This window comes from Schistocerca nitens, unplaced genomic scaffold, assembly GCF_023898315.1.
Source record: "Schistocerca nitens isolate TAMUIC-IGC-003100 unplaced genomic scaffold, iqSchNite1.1 HiC_scaffold_270, whole genome shotgun sequence".
Classification (NCBI taxonomy): domain Eukaryota; kingdom Metazoa; phylum Arthropoda; class Insecta; order Orthoptera; family Acrididae; genus Schistocerca; species Schistocerca nitens.
In genome coordinates this window covers 75,308-100,477 of record NW_026045810.1, presented here as the reverse complement: position 1 = coordinate 100,477, position 25,170 = coordinate 75,308, and the positions used below count along the sequence as shown (strand labels likewise).

The 25,170-nt window shown below is 54.7% G+C and overlaps 57 non-coding genes across 57 annotated transcripts; 45 read left to right on the top strand and 12 right to left on the bottom strand.

The window, feature by feature from the left end:
• Positions 1-128: 128 nt before the first annotated feature.
• Positions 129-200, bottom strand: Trnag-ucc (transfer RNA glycine (anticodon UCC)). The gene has a single exon. It is a non-coding gene; the product is annotated as a tRNA-Gly (tRNA).
• Positions 201-540: 340 nt separating this feature from the next.
• Trnag-gcc (transfer RNA glycine (anticodon GCC)) lies at positions 541-611 on the top strand. Its single transcript has one exon. It is a non-coding gene; the product is annotated as a tRNA-Gly (tRNA).
• A 380-nt stretch (positions 612-991) lies between these two features.
• Trnam-cau (transfer RNA methionine (anticodon CAU)) lies at positions 992-1,064 on the top strand. Its single transcript has one exon. It is a non-coding gene; the product is annotated as a tRNA-Met (tRNA).
• A 305-nt stretch (positions 1,065-1,369) lies between these two features.
• Trnae-uuc (transfer RNA glutamic acid (anticodon UUC)) lies at positions 1,370-1,441 on the top strand. Its single transcript has one exon. It is a non-coding gene; the product is annotated as a tRNA-Glu (tRNA).
• A 198-nt stretch (positions 1,442-1,639) lies between these two features.
• On the top strand, positions 1,640-1,713 carry Trnai-aau (transfer RNA isoleucine (anticodon AAU)). The gene has a single exon. It is a non-coding gene; the product is annotated as a tRNA-Ile (tRNA).
• A 602-nt stretch (positions 1,714-2,315) lies between these two features.
• Positions 2,316-2,387, bottom strand: Trnag-ucc (transfer RNA glycine (anticodon UCC)). The gene has a single exon. It is a non-coding gene; the product is annotated as a tRNA-Gly (tRNA).
• Positions 2,388-2,727: 340 nt separating this feature from the next.
• On the top strand, positions 2,728-2,798 carry Trnag-gcc (transfer RNA glycine (anticodon GCC)). The gene has a single exon. It is a non-coding gene; the product is annotated as a tRNA-Gly (tRNA).
• A 380-nt stretch (positions 2,799-3,178) lies between these two features.
• On the top strand, positions 3,179-3,251 carry Trnam-cau (transfer RNA methionine (anticodon CAU)). The gene has a single exon. It is a non-coding gene; the product is annotated as a tRNA-Met (tRNA).
• Positions 3,252-3,556: 305 nt separating this feature from the next.
• Positions 3,557-3,628, top strand: Trnae-uuc (transfer RNA glutamic acid (anticodon UUC)). Its single transcript has one exon. It is a non-coding gene; the product is annotated as a tRNA-Glu (tRNA).
• A 198-nt stretch (positions 3,629-3,826) lies between these two features.
• Positions 3,827-3,900, top strand: Trnai-aau (transfer RNA isoleucine (anticodon AAU)). Its single transcript has one exon. It is a non-coding gene; the product is annotated as a tRNA-Ile (tRNA).
• Positions 3,901-4,502: 602 nt separating this feature from the next.
• On the bottom strand, positions 4,503-4,574 carry Trnag-ucc (transfer RNA glycine (anticodon UCC)). Its single transcript has one exon. It is a non-coding gene; the product is annotated as a tRNA-Gly (tRNA).
• A 340-nt stretch (positions 4,575-4,914) lies between these two features.
• On the top strand, positions 4,915-4,985 carry Trnag-gcc (transfer RNA glycine (anticodon GCC)). Its single transcript has one exon. It is a non-coding gene; the product is annotated as a tRNA-Gly (tRNA).
• A 380-nt stretch (positions 4,986-5,365) lies between these two features.
• On the top strand, positions 5,366-5,438 carry Trnam-cau (transfer RNA methionine (anticodon CAU)). Its single transcript has one exon. It is a non-coding gene; the product is annotated as a tRNA-Met (tRNA).
• Positions 5,439-5,743: 305 nt separating this feature from the next.
• On the top strand, positions 5,744-5,815 carry Trnae-uuc (transfer RNA glutamic acid (anticodon UUC)). Its single transcript has one exon. It is a non-coding gene; the product is annotated as a tRNA-Glu (tRNA).
• Positions 5,816-6,013: 198 nt separating this feature from the next.
• On the top strand, positions 6,014-6,087 carry Trnai-aau (transfer RNA isoleucine (anticodon AAU)). Its single transcript has one exon. It is a non-coding gene; the product is annotated as a tRNA-Ile (tRNA).
• A 602-nt stretch (positions 6,088-6,689) lies between these two features.
• On the bottom strand, positions 6,690-6,761 carry Trnag-ucc (transfer RNA glycine (anticodon UCC)). The gene has a single exon. It is a non-coding gene; the product is annotated as a tRNA-Gly (tRNA).
• Positions 6,762-7,101: 340 nt separating this feature from the next.
• Positions 7,102-7,172, top strand: Trnag-gcc (transfer RNA glycine (anticodon GCC)). The gene has a single exon. It is a non-coding gene; the product is annotated as a tRNA-Gly (tRNA).
• Positions 7,173-7,552: 380 nt separating this feature from the next.
• Trnam-cau (transfer RNA methionine (anticodon CAU)) lies at positions 7,553-7,625 on the top strand. Its single transcript has one exon. It is a non-coding gene; the product is annotated as a tRNA-Met (tRNA).
• A 305-nt stretch (positions 7,626-7,930) lies between these two features.
• Trnae-uuc (transfer RNA glutamic acid (anticodon UUC)) lies at positions 7,931-8,002 on the top strand. Its single transcript has one exon. It is a non-coding gene; the product is annotated as a tRNA-Glu (tRNA).
• A 198-nt stretch (positions 8,003-8,200) lies between these two features.
• Trnai-aau (transfer RNA isoleucine (anticodon AAU)) lies at positions 8,201-8,274 on the top strand. The gene has a single exon. It is a non-coding gene; the product is annotated as a tRNA-Ile (tRNA).
• Positions 8,275-8,956: 682 nt separating this feature from the next.
• Trnag-ucc (transfer RNA glycine (anticodon UCC)) lies at positions 8,957-9,028 on the bottom strand. Its single transcript has one exon. It is a non-coding gene; the product is annotated as a tRNA-Gly (tRNA).
• Positions 9,029-9,368: 340 nt separating this feature from the next.
• Positions 9,369-9,439, top strand: Trnag-gcc (transfer RNA glycine (anticodon GCC)). The gene has a single exon. It is a non-coding gene; the product is annotated as a tRNA-Gly (tRNA).
• Positions 9,440-9,819: 380 nt separating this feature from the next.
• Trnam-cau (transfer RNA methionine (anticodon CAU)) lies at positions 9,820-9,892 on the top strand. The gene has a single exon. It is a non-coding gene; the product is annotated as a tRNA-Met (tRNA).
• A 305-nt stretch (positions 9,893-10,197) lies between these two features.
• Trnae-uuc (transfer RNA glutamic acid (anticodon UUC)) lies at positions 10,198-10,269 on the top strand. Its single transcript has one exon. It is a non-coding gene; the product is annotated as a tRNA-Glu (tRNA).
• A 198-nt stretch (positions 10,270-10,467) lies between these two features.
• Positions 10,468-10,541, top strand: Trnai-aau (transfer RNA isoleucine (anticodon AAU)). The gene has a single exon. It is a non-coding gene; the product is annotated as a tRNA-Ile (tRNA).
• Positions 10,542-11,273: 732 nt separating this feature from the next.
• Trnag-ucc (transfer RNA glycine (anticodon UCC)) lies at positions 11,274-11,345 on the bottom strand. Its single transcript has one exon. It is a non-coding gene; the product is annotated as a tRNA-Gly (tRNA).
• Positions 11,346-11,685: 340 nt separating this feature from the next.
• On the top strand, positions 11,686-11,756 carry Trnag-gcc (transfer RNA glycine (anticodon GCC)). The gene has a single exon. It is a non-coding gene; the product is annotated as a tRNA-Gly (tRNA).
• Positions 11,757-12,136: 380 nt separating this feature from the next.
• Trnam-cau (transfer RNA methionine (anticodon CAU)) lies at positions 12,137-12,209 on the top strand. The gene has a single exon. It is a non-coding gene; the product is annotated as a tRNA-Met (tRNA).
• Positions 12,210-12,514: 305 nt separating this feature from the next.
• On the top strand, positions 12,515-12,586 carry Trnae-uuc (transfer RNA glutamic acid (anticodon UUC)). The gene has a single exon. It is a non-coding gene; the product is annotated as a tRNA-Glu (tRNA).
• Positions 12,587-12,784: 198 nt separating this feature from the next.
• On the top strand, positions 12,785-12,858 carry Trnai-aau (transfer RNA isoleucine (anticodon AAU)). Its single transcript has one exon. It is a non-coding gene; the product is annotated as a tRNA-Ile (tRNA).
• A 602-nt stretch (positions 12,859-13,460) lies between these two features.
• Positions 13,461-13,532, bottom strand: Trnag-ucc (transfer RNA glycine (anticodon UCC)). Its single transcript has one exon. It is a non-coding gene; the product is annotated as a tRNA-Gly (tRNA).
• A 340-nt stretch (positions 13,533-13,872) lies between these two features.
• Trnag-gcc (transfer RNA glycine (anticodon GCC)) lies at positions 13,873-13,943 on the top strand. The gene has a single exon. It is a non-coding gene; the product is annotated as a tRNA-Gly (tRNA).
• Positions 13,944-14,324: 381 nt separating this feature from the next.
• Positions 14,325-14,397, top strand: Trnam-cau (transfer RNA methionine (anticodon CAU)). The gene has a single exon. It is a non-coding gene; the product is annotated as a tRNA-Met (tRNA).
• A 305-nt stretch (positions 14,398-14,702) lies between these two features.
• On the top strand, positions 14,703-14,774 carry Trnae-uuc (transfer RNA glutamic acid (anticodon UUC)). Its single transcript has one exon. It is a non-coding gene; the product is annotated as a tRNA-Glu (tRNA).
• Positions 14,775-14,972: 198 nt separating this feature from the next.
• On the top strand, positions 14,973-15,046 carry Trnai-aau (transfer RNA isoleucine (anticodon AAU)). Its single transcript has one exon. It is a non-coding gene; the product is annotated as a tRNA-Ile (tRNA).
• A 602-nt stretch (positions 15,047-15,648) lies between these two features.
• Trnag-ucc (transfer RNA glycine (anticodon UCC)) lies at positions 15,649-15,720 on the bottom strand. The gene has a single exon. It is a non-coding gene; the product is annotated as a tRNA-Gly (tRNA).
• Positions 15,721-16,060: 340 nt separating this feature from the next.
• Trnag-gcc (transfer RNA glycine (anticodon GCC)) lies at positions 16,061-16,131 on the top strand. Its single transcript has one exon. It is a non-coding gene; the product is annotated as a tRNA-Gly (tRNA).
• A 380-nt stretch (positions 16,132-16,511) lies between these two features.
• On the top strand, positions 16,512-16,584 carry Trnam-cau (transfer RNA methionine (anticodon CAU)). The gene has a single exon. It is a non-coding gene; the product is annotated as a tRNA-Met (tRNA).
• Positions 16,585-16,889: 305 nt separating this feature from the next.
• Positions 16,890-16,961, top strand: Trnae-uuc (transfer RNA glutamic acid (anticodon UUC)). Its single transcript has one exon. It is a non-coding gene; the product is annotated as a tRNA-Glu (tRNA).
• A 198-nt stretch (positions 16,962-17,159) lies between these two features.
• Positions 17,160-17,233, top strand: Trnai-aau (transfer RNA isoleucine (anticodon AAU)). Its single transcript has one exon. It is a non-coding gene; the product is annotated as a tRNA-Ile (tRNA).
• A 602-nt stretch (positions 17,234-17,835) lies between these two features.
• Trnag-ucc (transfer RNA glycine (anticodon UCC)) lies at positions 17,836-17,907 on the bottom strand. Its single transcript has one exon. It is a non-coding gene; the product is annotated as a tRNA-Gly (tRNA).
• A 340-nt stretch (positions 17,908-18,247) lies between these two features.
• Trnag-gcc (transfer RNA glycine (anticodon GCC)) lies at positions 18,248-18,318 on the top strand. The gene has a single exon. It is a non-coding gene; the product is annotated as a tRNA-Gly (tRNA).
• A 381-nt stretch (positions 18,319-18,699) lies between these two features.
• Trnam-cau (transfer RNA methionine (anticodon CAU)) lies at positions 18,700-18,772 on the top strand. The gene has a single exon. It is a non-coding gene; the product is annotated as a tRNA-Met (tRNA).
• A 305-nt stretch (positions 18,773-19,077) lies between these two features.
• Positions 19,078-19,149, top strand: Trnae-uuc (transfer RNA glutamic acid (anticodon UUC)). Its single transcript has one exon. It is a non-coding gene; the product is annotated as a tRNA-Glu (tRNA).
• A 198-nt stretch (positions 19,150-19,347) lies between these two features.
• Trnai-aau (transfer RNA isoleucine (anticodon AAU)) lies at positions 19,348-19,421 on the top strand. The gene has a single exon. It is a non-coding gene; the product is annotated as a tRNA-Ile (tRNA).
• Positions 19,422-20,023: 602 nt separating this feature from the next.
• Trnag-ucc (transfer RNA glycine (anticodon UCC)) lies at positions 20,024-20,095 on the bottom strand. The gene has a single exon. It is a non-coding gene; the product is annotated as a tRNA-Gly (tRNA).
• Positions 20,096-20,435: 340 nt separating this feature from the next.
• On the top strand, positions 20,436-20,506 carry Trnag-gcc (transfer RNA glycine (anticodon GCC)). Its single transcript has one exon. It is a non-coding gene; the product is annotated as a tRNA-Gly (tRNA).
• A 380-nt stretch (positions 20,507-20,886) lies between these two features.
• On the top strand, positions 20,887-20,959 carry Trnam-cau (transfer RNA methionine (anticodon CAU)). The gene has a single exon. It is a non-coding gene; the product is annotated as a tRNA-Met (tRNA).
• Positions 20,960-21,264: 305 nt separating this feature from the next.
• Trnae-uuc (transfer RNA glutamic acid (anticodon UUC)) lies at positions 21,265-21,336 on the top strand. The gene has a single exon. It is a non-coding gene; the product is annotated as a tRNA-Glu (tRNA).
• A 198-nt stretch (positions 21,337-21,534) lies between these two features.
• Positions 21,535-21,608, top strand: Trnai-aau (transfer RNA isoleucine (anticodon AAU)). Its single transcript has one exon. It is a non-coding gene; the product is annotated as a tRNA-Ile (tRNA).
• A 602-nt stretch (positions 21,609-22,210) lies between these two features.
• Positions 22,211-22,282, bottom strand: Trnag-ucc (transfer RNA glycine (anticodon UCC)). The gene has a single exon. It is a non-coding gene; the product is annotated as a tRNA-Gly (tRNA).
• Positions 22,283-22,622: 340 nt separating this feature from the next.
• On the top strand, positions 22,623-22,693 carry Trnag-gcc (transfer RNA glycine (anticodon GCC)). The gene has a single exon. It is a non-coding gene; the product is annotated as a tRNA-Gly (tRNA).
• A 381-nt stretch (positions 22,694-23,074) lies between these two features.
• On the top strand, positions 23,075-23,147 carry Trnam-cau (transfer RNA methionine (anticodon CAU)). The gene has a single exon. It is a non-coding gene; the product is annotated as a tRNA-Met (tRNA).
• A 305-nt stretch (positions 23,148-23,452) lies between these two features.
• Trnae-uuc (transfer RNA glutamic acid (anticodon UUC)) lies at positions 23,453-23,524 on the top strand. The gene has a single exon. It is a non-coding gene; the product is annotated as a tRNA-Glu (tRNA).
• A 198-nt stretch (positions 23,525-23,722) lies between these two features.
• On the top strand, positions 23,723-23,796 carry Trnai-aau (transfer RNA isoleucine (anticodon AAU)). Its single transcript has one exon. It is a non-coding gene; the product is annotated as a tRNA-Ile (tRNA).
• A 602-nt stretch (positions 23,797-24,398) lies between these two features.
• On the bottom strand, positions 24,399-24,470 carry Trnag-ucc (transfer RNA glycine (anticodon UCC)). Its single transcript has one exon. It is a non-coding gene; the product is annotated as a tRNA-Gly (tRNA).
• A 340-nt stretch (positions 24,471-24,810) lies between these two features.
• On the top strand, positions 24,811-24,881 carry Trnag-gcc (transfer RNA glycine (anticodon GCC)). Its single transcript has one exon. It is a non-coding gene; the product is annotated as a tRNA-Gly (tRNA).
• The last annotated feature ends 289 nt before the right edge of the window (positions 24,882-25,170 follow it).

Genomic DNA, 25,170 nt, shown 5'->3' with positions numbered 1-25,170 from the left:
GCAAAGTCGAGACAAGTCGAGACAGTCGAGACACACTATAGGCTGGTCTGCAGCGAGTAAGAGGGGGAAAAAACATTAAGTTAAGGGCGCGTGGCGAAAGTACTCATACGTGACATTAAAAAGCCTGTTGCGGTGGCCGGGAATCGAACCCGGACCAACTGCTTGGAAGGCAACTATGCTGACCATTACACCACCACCGCACAAGCGAGCGCCCCGACGCCGCGCTGTGTCGGCTTCCCGCCTGTCGGCAGCGGCCGAAGGTGATCGTACCTGGCAGGCGCATTTCGAGGTAGGCTAGGGGAGCACATCCAGGCGCGTTCGGACAGCGTATCCGCGCACATTTCGCATCCTTGGCAAGAGTCGGCGCCGGCGACGCAAGAGTACGCAGAGGACCGCGTTCTGGCGGCATTTTTAAGCAGTACAGTGCAGGATTCAGCGTCTGCAGCATCTTCTCGACAGAATGCTACGGCGCTTGACGGCAGTCCCACTTTCCCTTGAGACATCTGCTCGGGAAGCAGCGTGCAGTTACTACCGGCCCGAGCATCGGTGGTTCAGTGGTAGAATGCTCGCCTGCCACGCGGGCGGCCCGGGTTCGATTCCCGGCCGATGCATCATTTTGCTTTTCCCACGATAATGCTGCCGTGTGGCTTGCGCGCTTGAGATGCACGATCCACATGAATGTATAGCAGGATTCCCTTGAGAAGAACCGAGAACGCAGCACTCGCGGGTCCCCACTAGGACGCTCGCATGGTGTTCTACAGACTAGCGTCGGCCTGGCCTCGCAAGTTGCTGTGTCCAGGTGCCTCCGAGGCACTGAACGTTAACGACAAGGAGTGCTGCCTATCGTTTGCAAATCTGCAGCAACACCGCAATCAACTGGGCTGGCAATGCACGTGTAGCAACAGAACACGTTATCCAGGAAGTACAGTGTCTTTACGTCTAACATTGGGTGTGGTACTTACCCAGTTTCCAGGACAAGCGCTTCACCTGTGCCTCGGTAGCGCAGTAGGCAGCGCGTAAGTCTCATAATCTTAAGGTCGTGAGTTCGATCCTCACCCGGGGCATTTAATTTTCTGTGACTGATGGTGATGCTGTTGCTAGGGCACCAACTTATTTCTTGTTTTTTATCCACAACGTTTTCAACGCTTCAGCGGGAAAATGTTTACTCCCTGTTATTGCTACTTACAGCTTCCCTTTTCCTCTTCTCCTAGCACAGCATGAAGCCAAAAACATTGCTCTGAGACGTTTGAGGTGCGCGCCTTGCCAGTCAGTATGCGCAAAGACGCTCGCAAAGAGAGAAGGGCGCCGACGCGGGACACGACACGAAATGCTACAAGCGACCGTCCGATCCGCCGCAGGAACGCCCGCATCCGGTGTGGTCTAGTGGCTAGGATACCTGGCTTTCACCCAGGAGGCCCGGGTTCGATTCCCGGTACCGGAACGGAACTTTTTCCACACGAATCGTGACAAGTTTGAGCTGTCCGAGCTGCCGTTTCCCGTCCTGCTCGCAATATATCTACTGTTTCGTGACCGTCAGCAGAGTATAGACGAGGGAAGCAGACATCCGACGACCATAGAAATGGTGTACGGCTTCATGCCATACGTTTGCAGCGTAGGGCTGAGCGAGTGCAACTGTCGAGGCCCGTTAGCTCAGTTGGTTAGAGCGTCGTGCTAATAACGCGAAGGTCGTGGGTTCGATCCCCCCACGGGCCACAACGCTTTTACTACCACGAAAAGGCAGCGCCGATTTCAGCTGGCGAGTGTGATGACCAAAACATCATCACCCTGCGTGGAAGTTGACAGAGGATCCGAACCCGACTTGTCGGGAAGCGCTACAGCATTCACTCGGCAATGGCCATAATATGTTGAATACACTGGTTCTCAACCGATAAAGAGAAGATGAAAGGAAATGTCCGATTGCCGATGCGTAACAACTTTGGCCCTTGTCGGTACTTGGGCGGGAGAGCGCATGGGGACACAGGGTACTGTTGGCAGTTTTACTTCCTATTTTTCTTTCTCCTTTGTTTTCGGAGCTACAGCCCGATTCGGTCAGGGAGACGCCACCGTGAAATGAACGGGCGTGCTGTGTGTACATCGCCTCGCCTCTCCTTACCTCTCTCAGTCGTTTCTCGTGCTTGTCGTTTTGATATAGGCCGATTGGAGAGCGTCAGCTCTCGCGTCAGCTGAGCAAAGTCGAGACAAGTCGAGACAGTCGAGACACACTATAGGCTGGTCTGCAGCGAGTAAGAGGGGGAAAAAACATTAAGTTAAGGGCGCGTGGCGAAAGTACTCATACGTGACATTAAAAAGCCTGTTGCGGTGGCCGGGAATCGAACCCGGACCAACTGCTTGGAAGGCAACTATGCTGACCATTACACCACCACCGCACAAGCGAGCGCCCCGACGCCGCGCTGTGTCGGCTTCCCGCCTGTCGGCAGCGGCCGAAGGTGATCGTACCTGGCAGGCGCATTTCGAGGTAGGCTAGGGGAGCACATCCAGGCGCGTTCGGACAGCGTATCCGCGCACATTTCGCATCCTTGGCAAGAGTCGGCGCCGGCGACGCAAGAGTACGCAGAGGACCGCGTTCTGGCGGCATTTTTAAGCAGTACAGTGCAGGATTCAGCGTCTGCAGCATCTTCTCGACAGAATGCTACGGCGCTTGACGGCAGTCCCACTTTCCCTTGAGACATCTGCTCGGGAAGCAGCGTGCAGTTACTACCGGCCCGAGCATCGGTGGTTCAGTGGTAGAATGCTCGCCTGCCACGCGGGCGGCCCGGGTTCGATTCCCGGCCGATGCATCATTTTGCTTTTCCCACGATAATGCTGCCGTGTGGCTTGCGCGCTTGAGATGCACGATCCACATGAATGTATAGCAGGATTCCCTTGAGAAGAACCGAGAACGCAGCACTCGCGGGTCCCCACTAGGACGCTCGCATGGTGTTCTACAGACTAGCGTCGGCCTGGCCTCGCAAGTTGCTGTGTCCAGGTGCCTCCGAGGCACTGAACGTTAACGACAAGGAGTGCTGCCTATCGTTTGCAAATCTGCAGCAACACCGCAATCAACTGGGCTGGCAATGCACGTGTAGCAACAGAACACGTTATCCAGGAAGTACAGTGTCTTTACGTCTAACATTGGGTGTGGTACTTACCCAGTTTCCAGGACAAGCGCTTCACCTGTGCCTCGGTAGCGCAGTAGGCAGCGCGTAAGTCTCATAATCTTAAGGTCGTGAGTTCGATCCTCACCCGGGGCATTTAATTTTCTGTGACTGATGGTGATGCTGTTGCTAGGGCACCAACTTATTTCTTGTTTTTTATCCACAACGTTTTCAACGCTTCAGCGGGAAAATGTTTACTCCCTGTTATTGCTACTTACAGCTTCCCTTTTCCTCTTCTCCTAGCACAGCATGAAGCCAAAAACATTGCTCTGAGACGTTTGAGGTGCGCGCCTTGCCAGTCAGTATGCGCAAAGACGCTCGCAAAGAGAGAAGGGCGCCGACGCGGGACACGACACGAAATGCTACAAGCGACCGTCCGATCCGCCGCAGGAACGCCCGCATCCGGTGTGGTCTAGTGGCTAGGATACCTGGCTTTCACCCAGGAGGCCCGGGTTCGATTCCCGGTACCGGAACGGAACTTTTTCCACACGAATCGTGACAAGTTTGAGCTGTCCGAGCTGCCGTTTCCCGTCCTGCTCGCAATATATCTACTGTTTCGTGACCGTCAGCAGAGTATAGACGAGGGAAGCAGACATCCGACGACCATAGAAATGGTGTACGGCTTCATGCCATACGTTTGCAGCGTAGGGCTGAGCGAGTGCAACTGTCGAGGCCCGTTAGCTCAGTTGGTTAGAGCGTCGTGCTAATAACGCGAAGGTCGTGGGTTCGATCCCCCCACGGGCCACAACGCTTTTACTACCACGAAAAGGCAGCGCCGATTTCAGCTGGCGAGTGTGATGACCAAAACATCATCACCCTGCGTGGAAGTTGACAGAGGATCCGAACCCGACTTGTCGGGAAGCGCTACAGCATTCACTCGGCAATGGCCATAATATGTTGAATACACTGGTTCTCAACCGATAAAGAGAAGATGAAAGGAAATGTCCGATTGCCGATGCGTAACAACTTTGGCCCTTGTCGGTACTTGGGCGGGAGAGCGCATGGGGACACAGGGTACTGTTGGCAGTTTTACTTCCTATTTTTCTTTCTCCTTTGTTTTCGGAGCTACAGCCCGATTCGGTCAGGGAGACGCCACCGTGAAATGAACGGGCGTGCTGTGTGTACATCGCCTCGCCTCTCCTTACCTCTCTCAGTCGTTTCTCGTGCTTGTCGTTTTGATATAGGCCGATTGGAGAGCGTCAGCTCTCGCGTCAGCTGAGCAAAGTCGAGACAAGTCGAGACAGTCGAGACACACTATAGGCTGGTCTGCAGCGAGTAAGAGGGGGAAAAAACATTAAGTTAAGGGCGCGTGGCGAAAGTACTCATACGTGACATTAAAAAGCCTGTTGCGGTGGCCGGGAATCGAACCCGGACCAACTGCTTGGAAGGCAACTATGCTGACCATTACACCACCACCGCACAAGCGAGCGCCCCGACGCCGCGCTGTGTCGGCTTCCCGCCTGTCGGCAGCGGCCGAAGGTGATCGTACCTGGCAGGCGCATTTCGAGGTAGGCTAGGGGAGCACATCCAGGCGCGTTCGGACAGCGTATCCGCGCACATTTCGCATCCTTGGCAAGAGTCGGCGCCGGCGACGCAAGAGTACGCAGAGGACCGCGTTCTGGCGGCATTTTTAAGCAGTACAGTGCAGGATTCAGCGTCTGCAGCATCTTCTCGACAGAATGCTACGGCGCTTGACGGCAGTCCCACTTTCCCTTGAGACATCTGCTCGGGAAGCAGCGTGCAGTTACTACCGGCCCGAGCATCGGTGGTTCAGTGGTAGAATGCTCGCCTGCCACGCGGGCGGCCCGGGTTCGATTCCCGGCCGATGCATCATTTTGCTTTTCCCACGATAATGCTGCCGTGTGGCTTGCGCGCTTGAGATGCACGATCCACATGAATGTATAGCAGGATTCCCTTGAGAAGAACCGAGAACGCAGCACTCGCGGGTCCCCACTAGGACGCTCGCATGGTGTTCTACAGACTAGCGTCGGCCTGGCCTCGCAAGTTGCTGTGTCCAGGTGCCTCCGAGGCACTGAACGTTAACGACAAGGAGTGCTGCCTATCGTTTGCAAATCTGCAGCAACACCGCAATCAACTGGGCTGGCAATGCACGTGTAGCAACAGAACACGTTATCCAGGAAGTACAGTGTCTTTACGTCTAACATTGGGTGTGGTACTTACCCAGTTTCCAGGACAAGCGCTTCACCTGTGCCTCGGTAGCGCAGTAGGCAGCGCGTAAGTCTCATAATCTTAAGGTCGTGAGTTCGATCCTCACCCGGGGCATTTAATTTTCTGTGACTGATGGTGATGCTGTTGCTAGGGCACCAACTTATTTCTTGTTTTTTATCCACAACGTTTTCAACGCTTCAGCGGGAAAATGTTTACTCCCTGTTATTGCTACTTACAGCTTCCCTTTTCCTCTTCTCCTAGCACAGCATGAAGCCAAAAACATTGCTCTGAGACGTTTGAGGTGCGCGCCTTGCCAGTCAGTATGCGCAAAGACGCTCGCAAAGAGAGAAGGGCGCCGACGCGGGACACGACACGAAATGCTACAAGCGACCGTCCGATCCGCCGCAGGAACGCCCGCATCCGGTGTGGTCTAGTGGCTAGGATACCTGGCTTTCACCCAGGAGGCCCGGGTTCGATTCCCGGTACCGGAACGGAACTTTTTCCACACGAATCGTGACAAGTTTGAGCTGTCCGAGCTGCCGTTTCCCGTCCTGCTCGCAATATATCTACTGTTTCGTGACCGTCAGCAGAGTATAGACGAGGGAAGCAGACATCCGACGACCATAGAAATGGTGTACGGCTTCATGCCATACGTTTGCAGCGTAGGGCTGAGCGAGTGCAACTGTCGAGGCCCGTTAGCTCAGTTGGTTAGAGCGTCGTGCTAATAACGCGAAGGTCGTGGGTTCGATCCCCCCACGGGCCACAACGCTTTTACTACCACGAAAAGGCAGCGCCGATTTCAGCTGGCGAGTGTGATGACCAAAACATCATCACCCTGCGTGGAAGTTGACAGAGGATCCGAACCCGACTTGTCGGGAAGCGCTACAGCATTCACTCGGCAATGGCCATAATATGTTGAATACACTGGTTCTCAACCGATAAAGAGAAGATGAAAGGAAATGTCCGATTGCCGATGCGTAACAACTTTGGCCCTTGTCGGTACTTGGGCGGGAGAGCGCATGGGGACACAGGGTACTGTTGGCAGTTTTACTTCCTATTTTTCTTTCTCCTTTGTTTTCGGAGCTACAGCCCGATTCGGTCAGGGAGACGCCACCGTGAAATGAACGGGCGTGCTGTGTGTACATCGCCTCCCCTCTCCTTACCTCTCTCAGTCGTTTCTCGTGCTTGTCGTTTTGATATAGGCCGATTGGAGAGCGTCAGCTCTCGCGTCAGCTGAGCAAAGTCGAGACAAGTCGAGACAGTCGAGACACACTATAGGCTGGTCTGCAGCGAGTAAGAGGGGGAAAAAACATTAAGTTAAGGGCGCGTGGCGAAAGTACTCATACGTGACATTAAAAAGCCTGTTGCGGTGGCCGGGAATCGAACCCGGACCAACTGCTTGGAAGGCAACTATGCTGACCATTACACCACCACCGCACAAGCGAGCGCCCCGACGCCGCGCTGTGTCGGCTTCCCGCCTGTCGGCAGCGGCCGAAGGTGATCGTACCTGGCAGGCGCATTTCGAGGTAGGCTAGGGGAGCACATCCAGGCGCGTTCGGACAGCGTATCCGCGCACATTTCGCATCCTTGGCAAGAGTCGGCGCCGGCGACGCAAGAGTACGCAGAGGACCGCGTTCTGGCGGCATTTTTAAGCAGTACAGTGCAGGATTCAGCGTCTGCAGCATCTTCTCGACAGAATGCTACGGCGCTTGACGGCAGTCCCACTTTCCCTTGAGACATCTGCTCGGGAAGCAGCGTGCAGTTACTACCGGCCCGAGCATCGGTGGTTCAGTGGTAGAATGCTCTCCTGCCACGCGGGCGGCCCGGGTTCGATTCCCGGCCGATGCATCATTTTGCTTTTCCCACGATAATGCTGCCGTGTGGCTTGCGCGCTTGAGATGCACGATCCACATGAATGTATAGCAGGATTCCCTTGAGAAGAACCGAGAACGCAGCACTCGCGGGTCCCCACTAGGACGCTCGCATGGTGTTCTACAGACTAGCGTCGGCCTGGCCTCGCAAGTTGCTGTGTCCAGGTGCCTCCGAGGCACTGAACGTTAACGACAAGGAGTGCTGCCTATCGTTTGCAAATCTGCAGCAACACCGCAATCAACTGGGCTGGCAATGCACGTGTAGCAACAGAACACGTTATCCAGGAAGTACAGTGTCTTTACGTCTAACATTGGGTGTGGTACTTACCCAGTTTCCAGGACAAGCGCTTCACCTGTGCCTCGGTAGCGCAGTAGGCAGCGCGTAAGTCTCATAATCTTAAGGTCGTGAGTTCGATCCTCACCCGGGGCATTTAATTTTCTGTGACTGATGGTGATGCTGTTGCTAGGGCACCAACTTATTTCTTGTTTTTTATCCACAACGTTTTCAACGCTTCAGCGGGAAAATGTTTACTCCCTGTTATTGCTACTTACAGCTTCCCTTTTCCTCTTCTCCTAGCACAGCATGAAGCCAAAAACATTGCTCTGAGACGTTTGAGGTGCGCGCCTTGCCAGTCAGTATGCGCAAAGACGCTCGCAAAGAGAGAAGGGCGCCGACGCGGGACACGACACGAAATGCTACAAGCGACCGTCCGATCCGCCGCAGGAACGCCCGCATCCGGTGTGGTCTAGTGGCTAGGATACCTGGCTTTCACCCAGGAGGCCCGGGTTCGATTCCCGGTACCGGAACGGAACTTTTTCCACACGAATCGTGACAAGTTTGAGCTGTCCGAGCTGCCGTTTCCCGTCCTGCTCGCAATATATCTACTGTTTCGTGACCGTCAGCAGAGTATAGACGAGGGAAGCAGACATCCGACGACCATAGAAATGGTGTACGGCTTCATGCCATACGTTTGCAGCGTAGGGCTGAGCGAGTGCAACTGTCGAGGCCCGTTAGCTCAGTTGGTTAGAGCGTCGTGCTAATAACGCGAAGGTCGTGGGTTCGATCCCCCCACGGGCCACAACGCTTTTACTACCACGAAAAGGCAGCGCCGATTTCAGCTGGCGAGTGTGATGACCAAAACATCATCACCCTGCGTGGAAGTTGACAGAGGATCCGAACCCGACTTGTCGGGAAGCGCTACAGCATTCACTCGGCAATGGCCATAATATGTTGAATACACTGGTTCTCAACCGATAAAGAGAAGATGAAAGGAAATGTCCGATTGCCGATGCGTAACAACTTTGGCCCTTGTCGGTACTTGGGCGGGAGAGCGCATGGGGACACAGGGTACTGTTGGCAGTTTTACTTCCTATTTTTCTTTCTCCTTTGTTTTCGGAGCTACAGCCCGATTCGGTCAGGGAGACGCCACCGTGAAATGAACGGGCGTGCTGTGTGTACATCGCCTCGCCTCTCCTTACCTCTCTCAGTCGTTTCTCGTGCTTGTCGTTTTGATATAGGCCGATTGGAGAGCGTCAGCTCTCGCGTCAGCTGAGCAAAGTCGAGACAAGTCGAGACAAGTCGAGACAAGTCGAGACAAGTCGAGACAAGTCGAGACAAGTCGAGACAAGTCGAGACAAGTCGAGACAAGTCGAGACAGTCGAGACACACTATAGGCTGGTCTGCAGCGAGTAAGAGGGGGAAAAAACATTAAGTTAAGGGCGCGTGGCGAAAGTACTCATACGTGACATTAAAAAGCCTGTTGCGGTGGCCGGGAATCGAACCCGGACCAACTGCTTGGAAGGCAACTATGCTGACCATTACACCACCACCGCACAAGCGAGCGCCCCGACGCCGCGCTGTGTCGGCTTCCCGCCTGTCGGCAGCGGCCGAAGGTGATCGTACCTGGCAGGCGCATTTCGAGGTAGGCTAGGGGAGCACATCCAGGCGCGTTCGGACAGCGTATCCGCGCACATTTCGCATCCTTGGCAAGAGTCGGCGCCGGCGACGCAAGAGTACGCAGAGGACCGCGTTCTGGCGGCATTTTTAAGCAGTACAGTGCAGGATTCAGCGTCTGCAGCATCTTCTCGACAGAATGCTACGGCGCTTGACGGCAGTCCCACTTTCCCTTGAGACATCTGCTCGGGAAGCAGCGTGCAGTTACTACCGGCCCGAGCATCGGTGGTTCAGTGGTAGAATGCTCGCCTGCCACGCGGGCGGCCCGGGTTCGATTCCCGGCCGATGCATCATTTTGCTTTTCCCACGATAATGCTGCCGTGTGGCTTGCGCGCTTGAGATGCACGATCCACATGAATGTATAGCAGGATTCCCTTGAGAAGAACCGAGAACGCAGCACTCGCGGGTCCCCACTAGGACGCTCGCATGGTGTTCTACAGACTAGCGTCGGCCTGGCCTCGCAAGTTGCTGTGTCCAGGTGCCTCCGAGGCACTGAACGTTAACGACAAGGAGTGCTGCCTATCGTTTGCAAATCTGCAGCAACACCGCAATCAACTGGGCTGGCAATGCACGTGTAGCAACAGAACACGTTATCCAGGAAGTACAGTGTCTTTACGTCTAACATTGGGTGTGGTACTTACCCAGTTTCCAGGACAAGCGCTTCACCTGTGCCTCGGTAGCGCAGTAGGCAGCGCGTAAGTCTCATAATCTTAAGGTCGTGAGTTCGATCCTCACCCGGGGCATTTAATTTTCTGTGACTGATGGTGATGCTGTTGCTAGGGCACCAACTTATTTCTTGTTTTTTATCCACAACGTTTTCAACGCTTCAGCGGGAAAATGTTTACTCCCTGTTATTGCTACTTACAGCTTCCCTTTTCCTCTTCTCCTAGCACAGCATGAAGCCAAAAACATTGCTCTGAGACGTTTGAGGTGCGCGCCTTGCCAGTCAGTATGCGCAAAGACGCTCGCAAAGAGAGAAGGGCGCCGACGCGGGACACGACACGAAATGCTACAAGCGACCGTCCGATCCGCCGCAGGAACGCCCGCATCCGGTGTGGTCTAGTGGCTAGGATACCTGGCTTTCACCCAGGAGGCCCGGGTTCGATTCCCGGTACCGGAACGGAACTTTTTCCACACGAATCGTGACAAGTTTGAGCTGTCCGAGCTGCCGTTTCCCGTCCTGCTCGCAATATATCTACTGTTTCGTGACCGTCAGCAGAGTATAGACGAGGGAAGCAGACATCCGACGACCATAGAAATGGTGTACGGCTTCATGCCATACGTTTGCAGCGTAGGGCTGAGCGAGTGCAACTGTCGAGGCCCGTTAGCTCAGTTGGTTAGAGCGTCGTGCTAATAACGCGAAGGTCGTGGGTTCGATCCCCCCACGGGCCACAACGCTTTTACTACCACGAAAAGGCAGCGCCGATTTCAGCTGGCGAGTGTGATGACCAAAACATCATCACCCTGCGTGGAAGTTGACAGAGGATCCGAACCCGACTTGTCGGGAAGCGCTACAGCATTCACTCGGCAATGGCCATAATATGTTGAATACACTGGTTCTCAACCGATAAAGAGAAGATGAAAGGAAATGTCCGATTGCCGATGCGTAACAACTTTGGCCCTTGTCGGTACTTGGGCGGGAGAGCGCATGGGGACACAGGGTACTGTTGGCAGTTTTACTTCCTATTTTTCTTTCTCCTTTGTTTTCGGAGCTACAGCCCGATTCGGTCAGGGAGACGCCACCGTGAAATGAACGGGCGTGCTGTGTGTACATCGCCTCGCCTCTCCTTACCTCTCTCAGTCGTTTCTCGTGCTTGTCGTTTTGATATAGGCCGATTGGAGAGCGTCAGCTCTCGCGTCAGCTGAGCAAAGTCGAGACAAGTCGAGACAAGTCGAGACAAGTCGAGACAAGTCGAGACAAGTCGAGACAAGTCGAGACAAGTCGAGACAAGTCGAGACAAGTCGAGACAAGTCGAGACAAGTCGAGACAAGTCGAGACAAGTCGAGACAAGTCGAGACAGTCGAGACACACTATAGGCTGGTCTGCAGCGAGTAAGAGGGGGAAAAAACATTAAGTTAAGGGCGCGTGGCGAAAGTACTCATACGTGACATTAAAAAGCCTGTTGCGGTGGCCGGGAATCGAACCCGGACCAACTGCTTGGAAGGCAACTATGCTGACCATTACACCACCACCGCACAAGCGAGCGCCCCGACGCCGCGCTGTGTCGGCTTCCCGCCTGTCGGCAGCGGCCGAAGGTGATCGTACCTGGCAGGCGCATTTCGAGGTAGGCTAGGGGAGCACATCCAGGCGCGTTCGGACAGCGTATCCGCGCACATTTCGCATCCTTGGCAAGAGTCGGCGCCGGCGACGCAAGAGTACGCAGAGGACCGCGTTCTGGCGGCATTTTTAAGCAGTACAGTGCAGGATTCAGCGTCTGCAGCATCTTCTCGACAGAATGCTACGGCGCTTGACGGCAGTCCCACTTTCCCTTGAGACATCTGCTCGGGAAGCAGCGTGCAGTTACTACCGGCCCGAGCATCGGTGGTTCAGTGGTAGAATGCTCGCCTGCCACGCGGGCGGCCCGGGTTCGATTCCCGGCCGATGCATCATTTTGCTTTTCCCACGATAATGCTGCCGTGTGGCTTGCGCGCTTGAGATGCACGATCCACATGAATGTATAGCAGGATTCCCTTGAGAAGAACCGAGAACGCAGCACTCGCGGGTCCCCACTAGGACGCTCGCATGGTGTTCTACAGACTAGCGTCGGCCTGGCCTCGCAAGTTGCTGTGTCCAGGTGCCTCCGAGGCACTGAACGTTAACGACAAGGAGTGCTGCCTATCGTTTGCAAATCTGCAGCAACACCGCAATCAACTGGGCTGGCAATGCACGTGTAGCAACAGAACACGTTATCCAGGAAGTACAGTGTCTTTACGTCTAACATTGGGTGTGGTACTTACCCAGTTTCCAGGACAAGCGCTTCACCTGTGCCTCGGTAGCGCAGTAGGCAGCGCGTAAGTCTCATAATCTTAAGGTCGTGAGTTCGATCCTCACCCGGGGCATTTAATTTTCTGTGACTGATGGTGATGCTGTTGCTAGGGCACCAACTTATTTCTTGTTTTTTATCCACAACGTTTTCAACGCTTCAGCGGGAAAATGTTTACTCCCTGTTATTGCTACTTACAGCTTCCCTTTTCCTCTTCTCCTAGCACAGCATGAAGCCAAAAACATTGCTCTGAGACGTTTGAGGTGCGCGCCTTGCCAGTCAGTATGCGCAAAGACGCTCGCAAAGAGAGAAGGGCGCCGACGCGGGACACGACACGAAATGCTACAAGCGACCGTCCGATCCGCCGCAGGAACGCCCGCATCCGGTGTGGTCTAGTGGCTAGGATACCTGGCTTTCACCCAGGAGGCCCGGGTTCGATTCCCGGTACCGGAACGGAACTTTTTCCACACGAATCGTGACAAGTTTGAGCTGTCCGAGCTGCCGTTTCCCGTCCTGCTCGCAATATATCTACTGTTTCGTGACCGTCAGCAGAGTATAGACGAGGGAAGCAGACATCCGACGACCATAGAAATGGTGTACGGCTTCATGCCATACGTTTGCAGCGTAGGGCTGAGCGAGTGCAACTGTCGAGGCCCGTTAGCTCAGTTGGTTAGAGCGTCGTGCTAATAACGCGAAGGTCGTGGGTTCGATCCCCCCACGGGCCACAACGCTTTTACTACCACGAAAAGGCAGCGCCGATTTCAGCTGGCGAGTGTGATGACCAAAACATCATCACCCTGCGTGGAAGTTGACAGAGGATCCGAACCCGACTTGTCGGGAAGCGCTACAGCATTCACTCGGCAATGGCCATAATATGTTGAATACACTGGTTCTCAACCGATAAAGAGAAGATGAAAGGAAATGTCCGATTGCCGATGCGTAACAACTTTGGCCCTTGTCGGTACTTGGGCGGGAGAGCGCATGGGGACACAGGGTACTGTTGGCAGTTTTACTTCCTATTTTTCTTTCTCCTTTGTTTTCGGAGCTACAGCCCGATTCGGTCAGGGAGACGCCACCGTGAAATGAACGGGCGTGCTGTGTGTACATCGCCTCGCCTCTCCTTACCTCTCTCAGTCGTTTCTCGTGCTTGTCGTTTTGATATAGGCCGATTGGAGAGCGTCAGCTCTCGCGTCAGCTGAGCAAAGTCGAGACAAGTCGAGACAGTCGAGACACACTATAGGCTGGTCTGCAGCGAGTAAGAGGGGGAAAAAACATTAAGTTAAGGGCGCGTGGCGAAAGTACTCATACGTGACATTAAAAAGCCTGTTGCGGTGGCCGGGAATCGAACCCGGACCAACTGCTTGGAAGGCAACTATGCTGACCATTACACCACCACCGCACAAGCGAGCGCCCCGACGCCGCGCTGTGTCGGCTTCCCGCCTGTCGGCAGCGGCCGAAGGTGATCGTACCTGGCAGGCGCATTTCGAGGTAGGCTAGGGGAGCACATCCAGGCGCGTTCGGACAGCGTATCCGCGCACATTTCGCATCCTTGGCAAGAGTCGGCGCCGGCGACGCAAGAGTACGCAGAGGACCGCGTTCTGGCGGCATTTTTAAGCAGTACAGTGCAGGATTCAGCGTCTGCAGCATCTTCTCGACAGAATGCTACGGCGCTTGACGGCAGTCCCACTTTCCCTTGAGACATCTGCTCGGGAAGCAGCGTGCAGTTACTACCGGCCCGAGCATCGGTGGTTCAGTGGCAGAGTGCTCGCCTGCCACGCGGGCGGCCCGGGTTCGATTCCCGGCCGATGCATCATTTTGCTTTTCCCACGATAATGCTGCCGTGTGGCTTGCGCGCTTGAGATGCACGATCCACATGAATGTATAGCTGGATTCCCTTGAGAAGAACCGAGAACGCAGCACTCGCGGGTCCCCACTAGGACGCTCGCATGGTGTTCTACAGACTAGCGTCGGCCTGGCCTCACAAGTTGCTGTGTCCAGGTGCCTCCGAGGCACTGAACGTTAACGACAAGGAGTGCTGCCTATCGTTTGCAAAAGCTGCAGCAACACCGCAATCAACTGGGCTGGCAATGCACGTGTAGCAACAGAACACGTTATCCAGGAAGTACAGTGTCTTTACGTCTAACATTGGGTGTGGTACTTAGCCAGTTTCCAGGACAAGCGCTTCACCTGTGCCTCGGTAGCGCAGTAGGCAGCGCGTAAGTCTCATAATCTTAAGGTCGTGAGTTCGATCCTCACCCGGGGCATTTAATTTTCTGTGACTGATGGTGATGCTGTTGCTAGGGCACCAACTTATTTCTTGTTTGTTATCCACAACGTTTTCAACGCTTCAGCGGGAAAATGTTTACTCCCTGTTATTGCTACTTACAGCTTCCCTTTTCCTCTTCTCCTAGCACAGCATGAAGCCAAAAACATTGCTCTGAGACGTTTGAGGTGCGCGCCTTGCCAGTCAGTATGCGCAAAGACGCTCGCAAAGAGAGAAGGGCGCCGACGCGGGACACGACACGAAATGCTACAAGCGACCGTCCGATCCGCGTCAGGAACGCCCACATCCGGTGTGGTCTAGTGGCTAGGATACCTGGCTTTCACCCAGGAGGCCCGGGTTCGATTCCCGGTACCGGAACGGAGCTTTTTCCACACGAATCGTGACAAGTTTGAGCTGTCCGAGCTGCCGTTTCCTGTCCTGCTCGCAATATATCTACTGTTTCGTGACCGTCAGCAGAGTATAGACGAGGGAAGCAGACATCCGACGACCATAGAAATGGTGTACGGCTTCATGCCATACGTTTGCAGCGTAGGGCTGAGCGAGCGCAACTGTCGAGGCCCGTTAGCTCAGTTGGTTAGAGCGTCGTGCTAATAACGCGAAGGTCGTGGGTTCGATCCCCCCACGGGCCACAACGCTTTTACTACCACGAAAAGGCAGCGCCGATTTCAGCTGGCGAGTGTGATGACCAAAAGATCATCACCCTGCGTGGAAGTTGACAGAGGATCCGAACCCGACTTGTCGGGAAGCGCTACAGCATTCACTCGGCAATGGCCATAATACGTTGAATACACTGGTTCTCAACCGATAAAGAGAAGATGAAAGGAAATGTCCGATTGCCGATGCGTAACAACTTTGGCCCTTGTCGGTACTTGGGCGGGAGAGCGCATGGGGACACAGGGTACTGTTGGCAGTTTTACTTCCTATTTTTCTTTCTCCTTTGTTTTCGGAGCTACAGCCCGGTTCGGTCAGGGAGACGCCACCGTGAAATGAACGGGCGTGCTGTGTGTACATCGCCCCGCCTCTCCTTACCTCTCTCAGTCGTTTCTCGTGCTTGTCGTTTTGATATAGGCCGATTGGAGAGCGTCAGCTCTCGCGTCAGCTGAGCAAAGTCGAGACAAGTCGAGACAGTCGAGACACACTATAGGCTGGTCTGCAGCGAGTAAGAGGGGGAAAAAACATTAAGTTAAGGGCGCGTGGCGAAAGTACTCATACGTGACATTAAAAAGCCTGTTGCGGTGGCCGGGAATCGAACCCGGACCAACTGCTTGGAAGGCAACTATGCTGACCATTACACCACCACCGCACAAGCGAGCGCCCCGACGCCGCGCTGTGTCGGCTTCCCGCCTGTCGGCAGCGGCCGAAGGTGATCGTACCTGGCAGGCGCATTTCGAGGTAGGCTAGGGGAGCACATCCAGGCGCGTTCGGACAGCGTATCCGCGCACATTTCGCATCCTTGGCAAGAGTCGGCGCCGGCGACGCAAGAGTACGCAGAGGACCGCGTTCTGGCGGCATTTTTAAGCAGTACAGTGCAGGATTCAGCGTCTGCAGCATCTTCTCGACAGAATGCTACGGCGCTTGACGGCAGTCCCACTTTCCCTTGAGACATCTGCTCGGGAAGCAGCGTGCAGTTACTACCGGCCCGAGCATCGGTGGTTCAGTGGTAGAATGCTCGCCTGCCACGCGGGCGGCCCGGGTTCGATTCCCGGCCGATGCATCATTTTGCTTTTCCCACGATAATGCTGCCGTGTGGCTTGCGCGCTTGAGATGCACGATCCACATGAATGTATAGCAGGATTCCCTTGAGAAGAACCGAGAACGCAGCACTCGCGGGTCCCCACTAGGACGCTCGCATGGTGTTCTACAGACTAGCGTCGGCCTGGCCTCGCAAGTTGCTGTGTCCAGGTGCCTCCGAGGCACTGAACGTTAACGACAAGGAGTGCTGCCTATCGTTTGCAAATCTGCAGCAACACCGCAATCAACTGGGCTGGCAATGCACGTGTAGCAACAGAACACGTTATCCAGGAAGTACAGTGTCTTTACGTCTAACATTGGGTGTGGTACTTACCCAGTTTCCAGGACAAGCTCTTCACCTGTGCCTCGGTAGCGCAGTAGGCAGCGCGTAAGTCTCATAATCTTAAGGTCGTGAGTTCGATCCTCACCCGGGGCATTTAATTTTCTGTGACTGATGGTGATGCTGTTGCTAGGGCACCAACTTATTTCTTGTTTTTTATCCACAACGTTTTCAACGCTTCAGCGGGAAAATGTTTACTCCCTGTTATTGCTACTTACAGCTTCCCTTTTCCTCTTCTCCTAGCACAGCATGAAGCCAAAAACATTGCTCTGAGACGTTTGAGGTGCGCGCCTTGCCAGTCAGTATGCGCAAAGACGCTCGCAAAGAGAGAAGGGCGCCGACGCGGGACACGACACGAAATGCTACAAGCGACCGTCCGATCCGCCGCAGGAACGCCCGCATCCGGTGTGGTCTAGTGGCTAGGATACCTGGCTTTCACCCAGGAGGCCCGGGTTCGATTCCCGGTACCGGAACGGAACTTTTTCCACACGAATCGTGACAAGTTTGAGCTGTCCGAGCTGCCGTTTCCCGTCCTGCTCGCAATATATCTACTGTTTCGTGACCGTCAGCAGAGTATAGACGAGGGAAGCAGACATCCGACGACCATAGAAATGGTGTACGGCTTCATGCCATACGTTTGCAGCGTAGGGCTGAGCGAGTGCAACTGTCGAGGCCCGTTAGCTCAGTTGGTTAGAGCGTCGTGCTAATAACGCGAAGGTCGTGGGTTCGATCCCCCCACGGGCCACAACGCTTTTACTACCACGAAAAGGCAGCGCCGATTTCAGCTGGCGAGTGTGATGACCAAAACATCATCACCCTGCGTGGAAGTTGACAGAGGATCCGAACCCGACTTGTCGGGAAGCGCTACAGCATTCACTCGGCAATGGCCATAATATGTTGAATACACTGGTTCTCAACCGATAAAGAGAAGATGAAAGGAAATGTCCGATTGCCGATGCGTAACAACTTTGGCCCTTGTCGGTACTTGGGCGGGAGAGCGCATGGGGACACAGGGTACTGTTGGCAGTTTTACTTCCTATTTTTCTTTCTCCTTTGTTTTCGGAGCTACAGCCCGATTCGGTCAGGGAGACGCCACCGTGAAATGAACGGGCGTGCTGTGTGTACATCGCCTCGCCTCTCCTTACCTCTCTCAGTCGTTTCTCGTGCTTGTCGTTTTGATATAGGCCGATTGGAGAGCGTCAGCTCTCGCGTCAGCTGAGCAAAGTCGAGACAAGTCGAGACAGTCGAGACACACTATAGGCTGGTCTGCAGCGAGTAAGAGGGGGAAAAAACATTAAGTTAAGGGCGCGTGGCGAAAGTACTCATACGTGACATTAAAAAGCCTGTTGCGGTGGCCGGGAATCGAACCCGGACCAACTGCTTGGAAGGCAACTATGCTGACCATTACACCACCACCGCACAAGCGAGCGCCCCGACGCCGCGCTGTGTCGGCTTCCCGCCTGTCGGCAGCGGCCGAAGGTGATCGTACCTGGCAGGCGCATTTCGAGGTAGGCTAGGGGAGCACATCCAGGCGCGTTCGGACAGCGTATCCGCGCACATTTCGCATCCTTGGCAAGAGTCGGCGCCGGCGACGCAAGAGTACGCAGAGGACCGCGTTCTGGCGGCATTTTTAAGCAGTACAGTGCAGGATTCAGCGTCTGCAGCATCTTCTCGACAGAATGCTACGGCGCTTGACGGCAGTCCCACTTTCCCTTGAGACATCTGCTCGGGAAGCAGCGTGCAGTTACTACCGGCCCGAGCATCGGTGGTTCAGTGGCAGAGTGCTCGCCTGCCACGCGGGCGGCCCGGGTTCGATTCCCGGCCGATGCATCATTTTGCTTTTCCCACGATAATGCTGCCGTGTGGCTTGCGCGCTTGAGATGCACGATCCACATGAATGTATAGCTGGATTCCCTTGAGAAGAACCGAGAACGCAGCACTCGCGGGTCCCCACTAGGACGCTCGCATGGTGTTCTACAGACTAGCGTCGGCCTGGCCTCACAAGTTGCTGTGTCCAGGTGCCTCCGAGGCACTGAACGTTAACGACAAGGAGTGCTGCCTATCGTTTGCAAAAGCTGCAGCAACACCGCAATCAACTGGGCTGGCAATGCACGTGTAGCAACAGAACACGTTATCCAGGAAGTACAGTGTCTTTACGTCTAACATTGGGTGTGGTACTTAGCCAGTTTCCAGGACAAGCGCTTCACCTGTGCCTCGGTAGCGCAGTAGGCAGCGCGTAAGTCTCATAATCTTAAGGTCGTGAGTTCGATCCTCACCCGGGGCATTTAATTTTCTGTGACTGATGGTGATGCTGTTGCTAGGGCACCAACTTATTTCTTGTTTGTTATCCACAACGTTTTCAACGCTTCAGCGGGAAAATGTTTACTCCCTGTTATTGCTACTTACAGCTTCCCTTTTCCTCTTCTCCTAGCACAGCATGAAGCCAAAAACATTGCTCTGAGACGTTTGAGGTGCGCGCCTTGCCAGTCAGTATGCGCAAAGACGCTCGCAAAGAGAGAAGGGCGCCGACGCGGGACACGACACGAAATGCTACAAGCGACCGTCCGATCCGCGTCAGGAACGCCCACATCCGGTGTGGTCTAGTGGCTAGGATACCTGGCTTTCACCCAGGAGGCCCGGGTTCGATTCCCGGTACCGGAACGGAACTTTTTCCACACGAATCGTGACAAGTTTGAGCTGTCCGAGCTGCCGTTTCCTGTCCTGCTCGCAATATATCTACTGTTTCGTGACCGTCAGCAGAGTATAGACGAGGGAAGCAGACATCCGACGACCATAGAAATGGTGTACGGCTTCATGCCATACGTTTGCAGCGTAGGGCTGAGCGAGCGCAACTGTCGAGGCCCGTTAGCTCAGTTGGTTAGAGCGTCGTGCTAATAACGCGAAGGTCGTGGGTTCGATCCCCCCACGGGCCACAACGCTTTTACTACCACGAAAAGGCAGCGCCGATTTCAGCTGGCGAGTGTGATGACCAAAAGATCATCACCCTGCGTGGAAGTTGACAGAGGATCCGAACCCGACTTGTCGGGAAGCGCTACAGCATTCACTCGGCAATGGCCATAATACGTTGAATACACTGGTTCTCAACCGATAAAGAGAAGATGAAAGGAAATGTCCGATTGCCGATGCGTAACAACTTTGGCCCTTGTCGGTACTTGGGCGGGAGAGCGCATGGGGACACAGGGTACTGTTGGCAGTTTTACTTCCTATTTTTCTTTCTCCTTTGTTTTCGGAGCTACAGCCCGGTTCGGTCAGGGAGACGCCACCGTGAAATGAACGGGCGTGCTGTGTGTACATCGCCCCGCCTCTCCTTACCTCTCTCAGTCGTTTCTCGTGCTTGTCGTTTTGATATAGGCCGATTGGAGAGCGTCAGCTCTCGCGTCAGCTGAGCAAAGTCGAGACAAGTCGAGACAGTCGAGACACACTATAGGCTGGTCTGCAGCGAGTAAGAGGGGGAAAAAACATTAAGTTAAGGGCGCGTGGCGAAAGTACTCATACGTGACATTAAAAAGCCTGTTGCGGTGGCCGGGAATCGAACCCGGACCAACTGCTTGGAAGGCAACTATGCTGACCATTACACCACCACCGCACAAGCGAGCGCCCCGACGCCGCGCTGTGTCGGCTTCCCGCCTGTCGGCAGCGGCCGAAGGTGATCGTACCTGGCAGGCGCATTTCGAGGTAGGCTAGGGGAGCACATCCAGGCGCGTTCGGACAGCGTATCCGCGCACATTTCGCATCCTTGGCAAGAGTCGGCGCCGGCGACGCAAGAGTACGCAGAGGACCGCGTTCTGGCGGCATTTTTAAGCAGTACAGTGCAGGATTCAGCGTCTGCAGCATCTTCTCGACAGAATGCTACGGCGCTTGACGGCAGTCCCACTTTCCCTTGAGACATCTGCTCGGGAAGCAGCGTGCAGTTACTACCGGCCCGAGCATCGGTGGTTCAGTGGTAGAATGCTCGCCTGCCACGCGGGCGGCCCGGGTTCGATTCCCGGCCGATGCATCATTTTGCTTTTCCCACGATAATGCTGCCGTGTGGCTTGCGCGCTTGAGATGCACGATCCACATGAATGTATAGCAGGATTCCCTTGAGAAGAACCGAGAACGCAGCACTCGCGGGTCCCCACTAGGACGCTCGCATGGTGTTCTACAGACTAGCGTCGGCCTGGCCTCGCAAGTTGCTGTGTCCAGGTGCCTCCGAGGCACTGAACGTTAACGACAAGGAGTGCTGCCTATCGTTTGCAAATCTGCAGCAACACCGCAATCAACTGGGCTGGCAATGCACGTGTAGCAACAGAACACGTTATCCAGGAAGTACAGTGTCTTTACGTCTAACATTGGGTGTGGTACTTACCCAGTTTCCAGGACAAGCTCTTCACCTGTGCCTCGGTAGCGCAGTAGGCAGCGCGTAAGTCTCATAATCTTAAGGTCGTGAGTTCGATCCTCACCCGGGGCATTTAATTTTCTGTGACTGATGGTGATGCTGTTGCTAGGGCACCAACTTATTTCTTGTTTTTTATCCACAACGTTTTCAACGCTTCAGCGGGAAAATGTTTACTCCCTGTTATTGCTACTTACAGCTTCCCTTTTCCTCTTCTCCTAGCACAGCATGAAGCCAAAAACATTGCTCTGAGACGTTTGAGGTGCGCGCCTTGCCAGTCAGTATGCGCAAAGACGCTCGCAAAGAGAGAAGGGCGCCGACGCGGGACACGACACGAAATGCTACAAGCGACCGTCCGATCCGCCGCAGGAACGCCCGCATCCGGTGTGGTCTAGTGGCTAGGATACCTGGCTTTCACCCAGGAGGCCCGGGTTCGATTCCCGGTACCGGAACGGAACTTTTTCCACACGAATCGTGACAAGTTTGAGCTGTCCGAGCTGCCGTTTCCCGTCCTGCTCGCAATATATCTACTGTTTCGTGACCGTCAGCAGAGTATAGACGAGGGAAGCAGACATCCGACGACCATAGAAATGGTGTACGGCTTCATGCCATACGTTTGCAGCGTAGGGCTGAGCGAGTGCAACTGTCGAGGCCCGTTAGCTCAGTTGGTTAGAGCGTCGTGCTAATAACGCGAAGGTCGTGGGTTCGATCCCCTCACGGGCCACAACGCTTTTACTACCACGAAAAGGCAGCGCCGATTTCAGCTGGCGAGTGTGATGACCAAAACATCATCACCCTGCGTGGAAGTTGACAGAGGATCCGAACCCGACTTGTCGGGAAGCGCTACAGCATTCACTCGGCAATGGCCATAATATGTTGAATACACTGGTTCTCAACCGATAAAGAGAAGATGAAAGGAAATGTCCGATTGCCGATGCGTAACAACTTTGGCCCTTGTCGGTACTTGGGCGGGAGAGCGCATGGGGACACAGGGTACTGTTGGCAGTTTTACTTCCTATTTTTCTTTCTCCTTTGTTTTCGGAGCTACAGCCCGATTCGGTCAGGGAGACGCCACCGTGAAATGAACGGGCGTGCTGTGTGTACATCGCCTCGCCTCTCCTTACCTCTCTCAGTCGTTTCTCGTGCTTGTCGTTTTGTTATAGGCCGATTGGAGAGCGTCAGCTCTCGCGTCAGCTGAGCAAAGTCGAGACAAGTCGAGACAGTCGAGACACACTATAGGCTGGTCTGCAGCGAGTAAGAGGGGGAAAAAACATTAAGTTAAGGGCGCGTGGCGAAAGTACTCATACGTGACATTAAAAAGCCTGTTGCGGTGGCCGGGAATCGAACCCGGACCAACTGCTTGGAAGGCAACTATGCTGACCATTACACCACCACCGCACAAGCGAGCGCCCCGACGCCGCGCTGTGTCGGCTTCCCGCCTGTCGGCAGCGGCCGAAGGTGATCGTACCTGGCAGGCGCATTTCGAGGTAGGCTAGGGGAGCACATCCAGGCGCGTTCGGACAGCGTATCCGCGCACATTTCGCATCCTTGGCAAGAGTCGGCGCCGGCGACGCAAGAGTACGCAGAGGACCGCGTTCTGGCGGCATTTTTAAGCAGTACAGTGCAGGATTCAGCGTCTGCAGCATCTTCTCGACAGAATGCTACGGCGCTTGACGGCAGTCCCACTTTCCCTTGAGACATCTGCTCGGGAAGCAGCGTGCAGTTACTACCGGCCCGAGCATCGGTGGTTCAGTGGCAGAGTGCTCGCCTGCCACGCGGGCGGCCCGAGTTCGATTCCCGGCCGATGCATCATTTTGCTTTTCCCACGATAATGCTGCCGTGTGGCTTGCGCGCTTGAGATGCACGATCCACATGAATGTATAGCTGGATTCCCTTGAGAAGAACCGAGAACGCAGCACTCGCGGGTCCCCACTAGGACGCTCGCATGGTGTTCTACAGACTAGCGTCGGCCTGGCCTCACAAGTTGCTGTGTCCAGGTGCCTCCGAGGCACTGAACGTTAACGACAAGGAGTGCTGCCTATCGTTTGCAAAAGCTGCAGCAACACCGCAATCAACTGGGCTGGCAATGCACGTGTAGCAACAGAACACGTTATCCAGGAAGTACAGTGTCTTTACGTCTAACATTGGGTGTGGTACTTAGCCAGTTTCCAGGACAAGCGCTTCACCTGTGCCTCGGTAGCGCAGTAGGCAGCGCGTAAGTCTCATAATCTTAAGGTCGTGAGTTCGATCCTCACCCGGGGCATTTAATTTTCTGTGACTGATGGTGATGCTGTTGCTAGGGCACCAACTTATTTCTTGTTTGTTATCCACAACGTTTTCAACGCTTCAGCGGGAAAATGTTTACTCCCTGTTATTGCTACTTACAGCTTCCCTTTTCCTCTTCTCCTAGCACAGCATGAAGCCAAAAACATTGCTCTGAGACGTTTGAGGTGCGCGCCTTGCCAGTCAGTATGCGCAAAGACGCTCGCAAAGAGAGAAGGGCGCCGACGCGGGACACGACACGAAATGCTACAAGCGACCGTCCGATCCGCGTCAGGAACGCCCACATCCGGTGTGGTCTAGTGGCTAGGATACCTGGCTTTCACCCAGGAGGCCCGGGTTCGATTCCCGGTACCGGAACGGAACTTTTTCCACACGAATCGTGACAAGTTTGAGCTGTCCGAGCTGCCGTTTCCCGTCCTGCTCGCAATATATCTACTGTTTCGTGACCGTCAGCAGAGTATAGACGAGGGAAGCAGACATCCGACGACCATAGAAATGGTGTACGGCTTCATGCCATACGTTTGCAGCGTAGGGCTGAGCGAGCGCAACTGTCGAGGCCCGTTAGCTCAGTTGGTTAGAGCGTCGTGCTAATAACGCGAAGGTCGTGGGTTCGATCCCCCCACGGGCCACAACGCTTTTACTACCACGAAAAGGCAGCGCCGATTTCAGCTGGCGAGTGTGATGACCAAAACATCATCACCCTGCGTGGAAGTTGACAGAGGATCCGAACCCGACTTGTCGGGAAGCGCTACAGCATTCACTCGGCAATGGCCATAATATGTTGAATACACTGGTTCTCAACCGATAAAGAGAAGATGAAAGGAAATGTCCGATTGCCGATGCGTAACAACTTTGGCCCTTGTCGGTACTTGGGCGGGAGAGCGCATGGGGAAACAGGGTACTGTTGGCAGTTTTACTTCCTATTTTTCTTTCTCCTTTGTTTTCGGAGCTACAGCCCGATTCGGTCAGGGAGACGCCACCGTGAAATGAACGGGCGTGCTGTGTGTACATCGCCTCGCCTCTCCTTACCTCTCTCAGTCGTTTCTCGTGCTTGTCGTTTTGATATAGGCCGATTGGAGAGCGTCAGCTCTCGCGTCAGCTGAGCAAAGTCGAGACAAGTCGAGACAGTCGAGACACACTATAGGCTGGTCTGCAGCGAGTAAGAGGGGGAAAAAACATTAAGTTAAGGGCGCGTGGCGAAAGTACTCATACGTGACATTAAAAAGCCTGTTGCGGTGGCCGGGAATCGAACCCGGACCAACTGCTTGGAAGGCAACTATGCTGACCATTACACCACCACCGCACAAGCGAGCGCCCCGACGCCGCGCTGTGTCGGCTTCCCGCCTGTCGGCAGCGGCCGAAGGTGATCGTACCTGGCAGGCGCATTTCGAGGTAGGCTAGGGGAGCACATCCAGGCGCGTTCGGACAGCGTATCCGCGCACATTTCGCATCCTTGGCAAGAGTCGGCGCCGGCGACGCAAGAGTACGCAGAGGACCGCGTTCTGGCGGCATTTTTAAGCAGTACAGTGCAGGATTCAGCGTCTGCAGCATCTTCTCGACAGAATGCTACGGCGCTTGACGGCAGTCCCACTTTCCCTTGAGACATCTGCTCGGGAAGCAGCGTGCAGTTACTACCGGCCCGAGCATCGGTGGTTCAGTGGCAGAGTGCTCGCCTGCCACGCGGGCGGCCCGGGTTCGATTCCCGGCCGATGCATCATTTTGCTTTTCCCACGATAATGCTGCCGTGTGGCTTGCGCGCTTGAGATGCACGATCCACATGAATGTATAGCTGGATTCCCTTGAGAAGAACCGAGAACGCAGCACTCGCGGGTCCCCACTAGGACGCTCGCATGGTGTTCTACAGACTAGCGTCGGCCTGGCCTCACAAGTTGCTGTGTCCAGGTGCCTCCGAGGCACTGAACGTTAACGACAAGGAGTGCTGCCTATCGTTTGCAAAAGCTGCAGCAACACCGCAATCAACTGGGCTGGCAATGCACGTGTAG